This window comes from Acanthopagrus latus, chromosome 18, assembly GCF_904848185.1.
Source record: "Acanthopagrus latus isolate v.2019 chromosome 18, fAcaLat1.1, whole genome shotgun sequence".
Lineage (NCBI taxonomy): Eukaryota > Metazoa > Chordata > Actinopteri > Spariformes > Sparidae > Acanthopagrus > Acanthopagrus latus.
The window spans coordinates 16,355,821-16,362,502 of record NC_051056.1 but is presented as its reverse complement, the minus strand read 5'-3'; positions in this window follow the sequence as shown (position 1 = coordinate 16,362,502).

The following is a 6,682-nucleotide window of genomic DNA, read 5'->3' as shown; positions in this document are numbered from 1 at the left end:
GAATGGCGGTGAACGACCACACCTGCCTCAGAAAGTGGATACAGGCAGAGGAACAATGGCACTTCCCACAGGTCAACACTGATGCCTTATCAGATCCAGCAGGCATCAATGTGCAAATTCACGCTGTGCCACCACCAAATCTGTGAGCTGTTGTCTGAAAATAGGCCACAGAGGTATTCAAAAGGAGGGGGGAAATCGTTTTGATCAGGCAGAGCAGGACAACAGACTCTTTGAGAAAGTGTTCAGAAGAAGCTTATCAGAGTGCTGCCACCGTGACCGCACTGGTAGGATGGAATCTGGCTGTGTGAGAGTTTCCATTCTCTGCACAACAATAGACGGCCTTCTCCTCCTGCCCTCACTCTGCTGACTCGAAGAGCTTCAATCAGCCGGACATGTCTCTGTTTTTCTCTCCCCTCCGCTGCTTTGACTTATGTCCTACATCGCCACCTACGACGACAAAAACATGCGAAACTATACTGGCATGCTGAAACTAATATCAGGTTTCCTAAACATTGATTGTAGTGCACACCTACACACACCCAGCAGCAAACATTCCTTACAGCTCACTACCGTGAACTAAGTCTATCTTGTGGGGTTAACAGAACTCTTACAAAAAGGAGATAAAACATCTGGAGAGACACATTTTATTTATTTATTCATTTTCATTCTACATGCATGTTTACTAGTTAAGAATCTTCCCCATAATTTCTTTCCTTGGCACATCGCTACACTACTTCTTCTTCTTGTGTGTTTTAGCGCTGCCAAGTTTTGATCAGCGGCGTAGCGTGAAACAGGTGTCAGGAATGTGTTACCTAGACGCTCCTGCCTGAGTGACCATCACACACGTGCATGATGACATGGTGGCCCAAACGCACAAACATTACTCTACAGCACTACTAGTGGTCAATAAGCATGACGAGTATCTTTAAAGTGACCACTGGTTAACTTTCAGTTTTTGTTGATTCTAGCATCTGTTGGGAAAAAGCAGTACGATCGGTCGCTTGGTGAAGATTTAATGTGCGATATACGTGTTTGCTTTTTCCGCCGATGGTCGCATTTGCTGTTACAGGTCAATTGTAATCATCACAGGAATCATGAGACTGTTTCATAAACAATTAGAAGTTCCTCGTAGACACTGTATTATTTATTTATCGCTAAGTATTCGTAAAATTATCCAAAATGCAGACAACTGTCACCAAATGTTTTGGCGTGTTTGGTGACGAATTGAGAAACAGACACACAGGATTACCTCTGCTTTAACATATCATTATGAAATAAATATTCATTGCACAATCTAATGACTATAGATTTACAACGTTTTTCGTTTTTCACTTTACAGTACTGTCTGCCACTGAGCACAAAATCTTCCGGCGAAAGGAAGGGTAACCGGCGATCCATTCAGGTTGGCAGACTGGCACCAGTTCCTGCATCCTGTGTTGTTGTTACTTGCGACCGTGAGGAAAATGGAAATGATTCAGTTCTCTTTGAAACCACGGCACATACAATGACACCACTGGGAATTGTTAGAGGGTGGGAAAGTTGCCCTCATATAGAAAGATGAACACAAATTTTATGGCAACGCCGGTGCATCGAATCCGGTGACGGCTCAGTACAGCAATGAAAAAAAAAACAATACTGAAACGATGTCTTTGCTTGCAGCTACTCCGACATGTATTATGCTTTGCATTATTTAAAACATACATTCACATGTGGTATCCTAATTGATGCATTAGCGCATTAAAAATTAAGGAATGGTATATCTTAAATGTAGAGTTTAGTGTCATTAAAACAAACAAACACTGTGATGGGGACTGAACTTTTTGACTAGTAACAGTAAGGAAAGCAGAGGTGTTACTGATAACATTAACAATGACTCCGTTCTTCTACTCTAAGTGCCACAGTAAGACAATGTGACAGTGAATGAGTGATTTGTTTCACTATCTCACTCCAACTCTGGCATGTCCAAACATCTTCTGTAAGAAGGGCCTATTGTTTGCCACTCAGCTATCATCATCATTAATTGTTATCCTGCAGAACATTTTCCAAAACATACCTTTTTAGTATCTGATTGTGTTTGTCTATCTTTGGTTGGCAATGTTTGTCTTGTGTCTGTCATTAAAAAAAAGAAAAAAAAGAAAAGAAAAGCAGCTCAGCCTTAGCGGTGCCGCTCAGTGCTGAAGGGAAGGTATGACAGAGACCTCATTAATCTGTTATCACGCTGTACCTCCACCCATCAGCACACCATAACAAACTGGACATGAGGCTGACTTCGAATGCCGATAAGAGATGTTTTGCATTCTCCTTATCGTGGTTTCTGTGGAGATTGTAATCTCGAACAGGAGATTGTGTTTGACCAAAACATCAACAAACTCTGTTTTTATTTACTTAACGATGCTAATGTGTTGTACAAAAAAAAAAAAAAAAAAAATCACCGACTCAGGGATGGAAAAAGTTACGCGTAACACCTATCTGATACATACCACAAGCCCTCTGGGGCCAAGACCTGCATGACAAATTATCCAGTCAACAAAAGTATTATGTTGAGTTCCCTGCACGTATGCTATTGTTTGTTTGCGACTCTTCCTGCCAGTCTTGTCTTGTTATTGCCACGGTTACTCTGATCACTGGGATCAGACCGGTTATTAGATCCAATCCAAAGGGATCACTCCTGTAATTTTTGTGAAACAGTCACTCAAATTTGGAATGCAGAAAATCAGGTCAGTGACTGATGTGGTGGGAGGTGTGGTGGATAATGGCACCACACATATCTTATTAAATCTAATGTATACTTCCTGCCGCTACAGTCAACATGTTAATATTAACAATGGATCAAATTGCTATGAAAGGATCAGCGTGAGGAGATGAACCCATTTCATACTAATACGGTGCTTTGAGTAGAGTGCAGATCTCCGCCAGGTGTGTCCTGAGGCACGTGGGTGGGGAACAGGGAGTGCAGGGCAGGCTGTGTGTCCAAATGTCAATTTGAAAGTGACAATAGCGTATCCGCCAGGGGTGCTCGCTGGCTCACTCAGTAGAACAAGTGTCCCATGTATAGAGGCTTTGTCCTCGCTGCAGCGACCCGGGAGTTCGAGTCCGACCTGAGGCCTCACCTTTGGCCAAGCTGAGAGCCAGGAAATGCAGCTGATGTGCTGAAACCAAGTGTCGAACACGTCTCCGCCTGCTGATGAAAATCTCCCTTAATCTCAGTGGGTATACACCTTGCAAAATACGGGTTGAATAAAATAAATCATGATTATGAATTAGTGTACTGACTGGTATTTGCTGGTTGTGTTCACCCAGTTTATATTTAGAACTGAGATGTCATAAAATAGGACGTTGAAGAGGCTTTCATGTGGGCGAAGGCACTGGAAACAGATCATATCATATTTCTTATCAAGTAGACCAACAAAAAAGGATTGAAATGGGCCTTCTAATATGCGTGTGTTATTATTATTTTTCTTTAAATGTAGGCTGGGTGACAGTAAAATGTGGTTTAGGCCGGAGAAGTGGGTATTTGGTAAGTGTCCTGTAGGTGGTCACTTCTCACTGTGTGCAGTTCTGCTACCTGCTAACTTTGACCCACTGAATCTATGAACTCAGCAATTATTAAACTCGATGAACTGTACGAAGTCCACGCGTGACGTCCTCCTCTGCGCCTTTCCCTGCCTGGCAGTTCGTCACTTTCTGTCCCTGCTGTGTGAACTCACCTATCAGCTGATATCGTTCTGGTGACACCGCATAGTTGTCTACGTCTTGATGTGCTGCATGTTTAAGATTCCACACACACTTCTTTAAGCTAAAGCCACTGATAGATATTCTTAAGTGAGAGAAGGGAAACACAAACATTGCCGTTTCCTCAGAAGACTGATGGATTACTGTTATTAGCTCAGCCCTAATGTCTAATAGATGTATAATTAAGTTTCTGATGTCCTCAGTCTGTGAGGCCAGGGCTAGCCTCGTGTGACTCATCACTTTGCCTCATGCTCGAGGAATCCAGTGACCCATACACGCCACTTCATGGCGGCCCTGACCGCTGAACGAGACCAAGGGTTGATTCCCAGGAGATTCCCTCACGTTAATATGTGCCAGACCTCTCTGCAGTGGGTCCACGTCGCTGTCCAACTCAATATGTAGGGCTCTAAGCAACAGTGTGGCTAGCAAATAGCTGACATGGCCTGCTATCAATAAGACTTTAGACATGTCATCAGCCCTGAGTGATTCAGGATGGAGGCAGCGAAGAGCCTCCCCCTGTCAATAACTCACAATAACTCATCTCTCTCTCCTACCAGCCACTTACACACACATGCACTCAGTCTCTCTCTCTCTCTCTCTCTCTCTCTCTCTCTCTCTCTCTCTCTTCTCATTCCTTCCATTCCTCATTGATCTGACATCCAGGTCCTGGGAGGAGGAGGAGGAGGAGGAGGAGGACGGGTAAAGTGATCAGGCTATGACATCATTTTTTGACTACCTCATCCTCACTTGAACTGGATAATGCAAGTGTGTTTATGCGTATGGTCTGTGTGCGGATAGACTCATGGCATAAGTAACAATTTCCTGCCTAGACATGAGGGGTCCTGGGACACTAAAGGGACCAGACTAGTCTAGACAAATGGTTTCCACTATAAATGAAAACATCGCCTTTAAGAACCCTTTGCAGTCCATTATACCATAGCTGTTGCAGCTCATATAACAGTAATCTGAGTTAAGGGAGTCACTGTGTGATGAAGCAAAAGACCTAAATCAATGATTAGAAACAATAATTGTAGTTAGTGTACAAGTGAGTCATGTGGAGCATCATAATTTCTGGCTCATGCAAAAGCTTTACACCAGTTTGGGCTGAAGCAATCACAGGAGATGACGGGGAAACCTCCGCAGTCAGACAGGTAGGCACACCACCTGGTGGAGAGAGGGAGGTCTGTATGACACACAGGGGCACACACGCAAGCGGAGGACTTGCAACACAGTGTCATTATTATGCCTCGTCGTTGCTAGCCAACAGTTCGAATGCCGGAAGGCACGGTTTCAGGTGTTCACCGGCGCCGCACACAGCCCTCCGCTCTCTTATCTTGCATCACTCACCGCCTGTCAGAGTCAGCACATGCTCACCAGGCCTGCCCTCTTCCTGCTGGAGGAAAGCCTTTTATGGGCATTAACCTGAGCGTACAGGTGAGGCACCCCTTGAGGTTAACTGTAAGTTGTGCTCGCCGCCTCTTGTTGAATGACATTGGCTTCTCACTTTTTATGGCCCATCAATAAAGCCAAAGTTTGTCTTGTGTGACACATGTCAGCGTCAGGCAACAAATGTCCCCAGTGAGCTTGCGTGGACATCAAATAAGGACAGGAAACATGCACACTCATAGCTCTGATGCAATCTTTTATTGTATGATTTGGCACATCTCCGGTTTACAGTCAGCGATCATTTGGTTGAATAGAAGTATATAATGTAGGCGAATGTAAGGATCCCTTCCATGGGCTGAAAGAAAAATGTATGTGGTTTGCAAGATGCTTGGTGGGTGAGGAGAAACACCCACATCCACAACTGTTTAACATCAGGAATGCCCACTGAACCAGAAGAAAGAAGCTGTGATGTCCAATTAATCCCTACACCCGCCTACGTGTTTGTGAGGAGGGCACTGAACACGTGTAACTAAGGCAACGGTCATAAGCGACAAGAAAGGCGGCTGCCAAGTTTATCAGTTAAAATTATTGCACAGCAACAGCGCGTCGCAACAAAACACTAGGAATAGCACACAGCTTTAAAAATATATATATATTGGTTAATAAGTCACAATTTTTTTTTTTACTGGACTCAATCTACTTCCATCAATCTTTCCTACAACTTCCTCCCCTGGATTGTCATCGGAATGCAATGTTTACTAAAGTTTGATCTTATATTGTCACAACCTGGCTAACGATGACAGACACACCTTAGGAACACACACTAATCTAAACGTCCTGGCACACCTACTACAAAATAACTTCCAGACAAACACACACACACACACACACACGTTGGGTCTGTTCCAAAGAGCAGAATTATGCAACTTTTATAATTAGACCAAGAACCTGATCACATCTGACTTATAAGCACTTTTCTGCACTGTTTTATTTCATTTTTTAATTTTGGAAAATCCAGCAAAGGGTGTTTTTTTTGTTCACTTCAAAATGTCAGACTACATTCAAAGAGCCAAAGTGTGAAATCAAGCTCCTAGGACCCTCATGATTGATTGATGACAGGTATGACAGCTATAATAATATAGCCTCTTCCTAACAATCATTCAACATTAATCAGCATTTTCCAGACACGTCCTCTTCATTATGTGTGACTATATTGAATTCCAGTCGTATATACACACAAAACAGACACCATGACATCACTTGGAGAGCTCTTTCCACTGCGTCTGTTATTGTTATGGTTCTGTGGCCACTTTACCCCACATCGTGAGGATACACACACACACACACACACACACACACACACACACACGCTCACACTCACTGTAGGAGTCCCATCATCCATGCCGCACCCAGGAGTGAGTGGGTGAGTTTGGCTCCAAAGCCACGTTTGATGTGGACCCATTGGGGGGCTGATTGGTCAGTGGAAAAGTCCTCTCTACATTGTCCTTCTGGTATCAGGAATGTAGAATAGTGTGGGTGGCATGGGCCTGGCAGCTAGATAAGA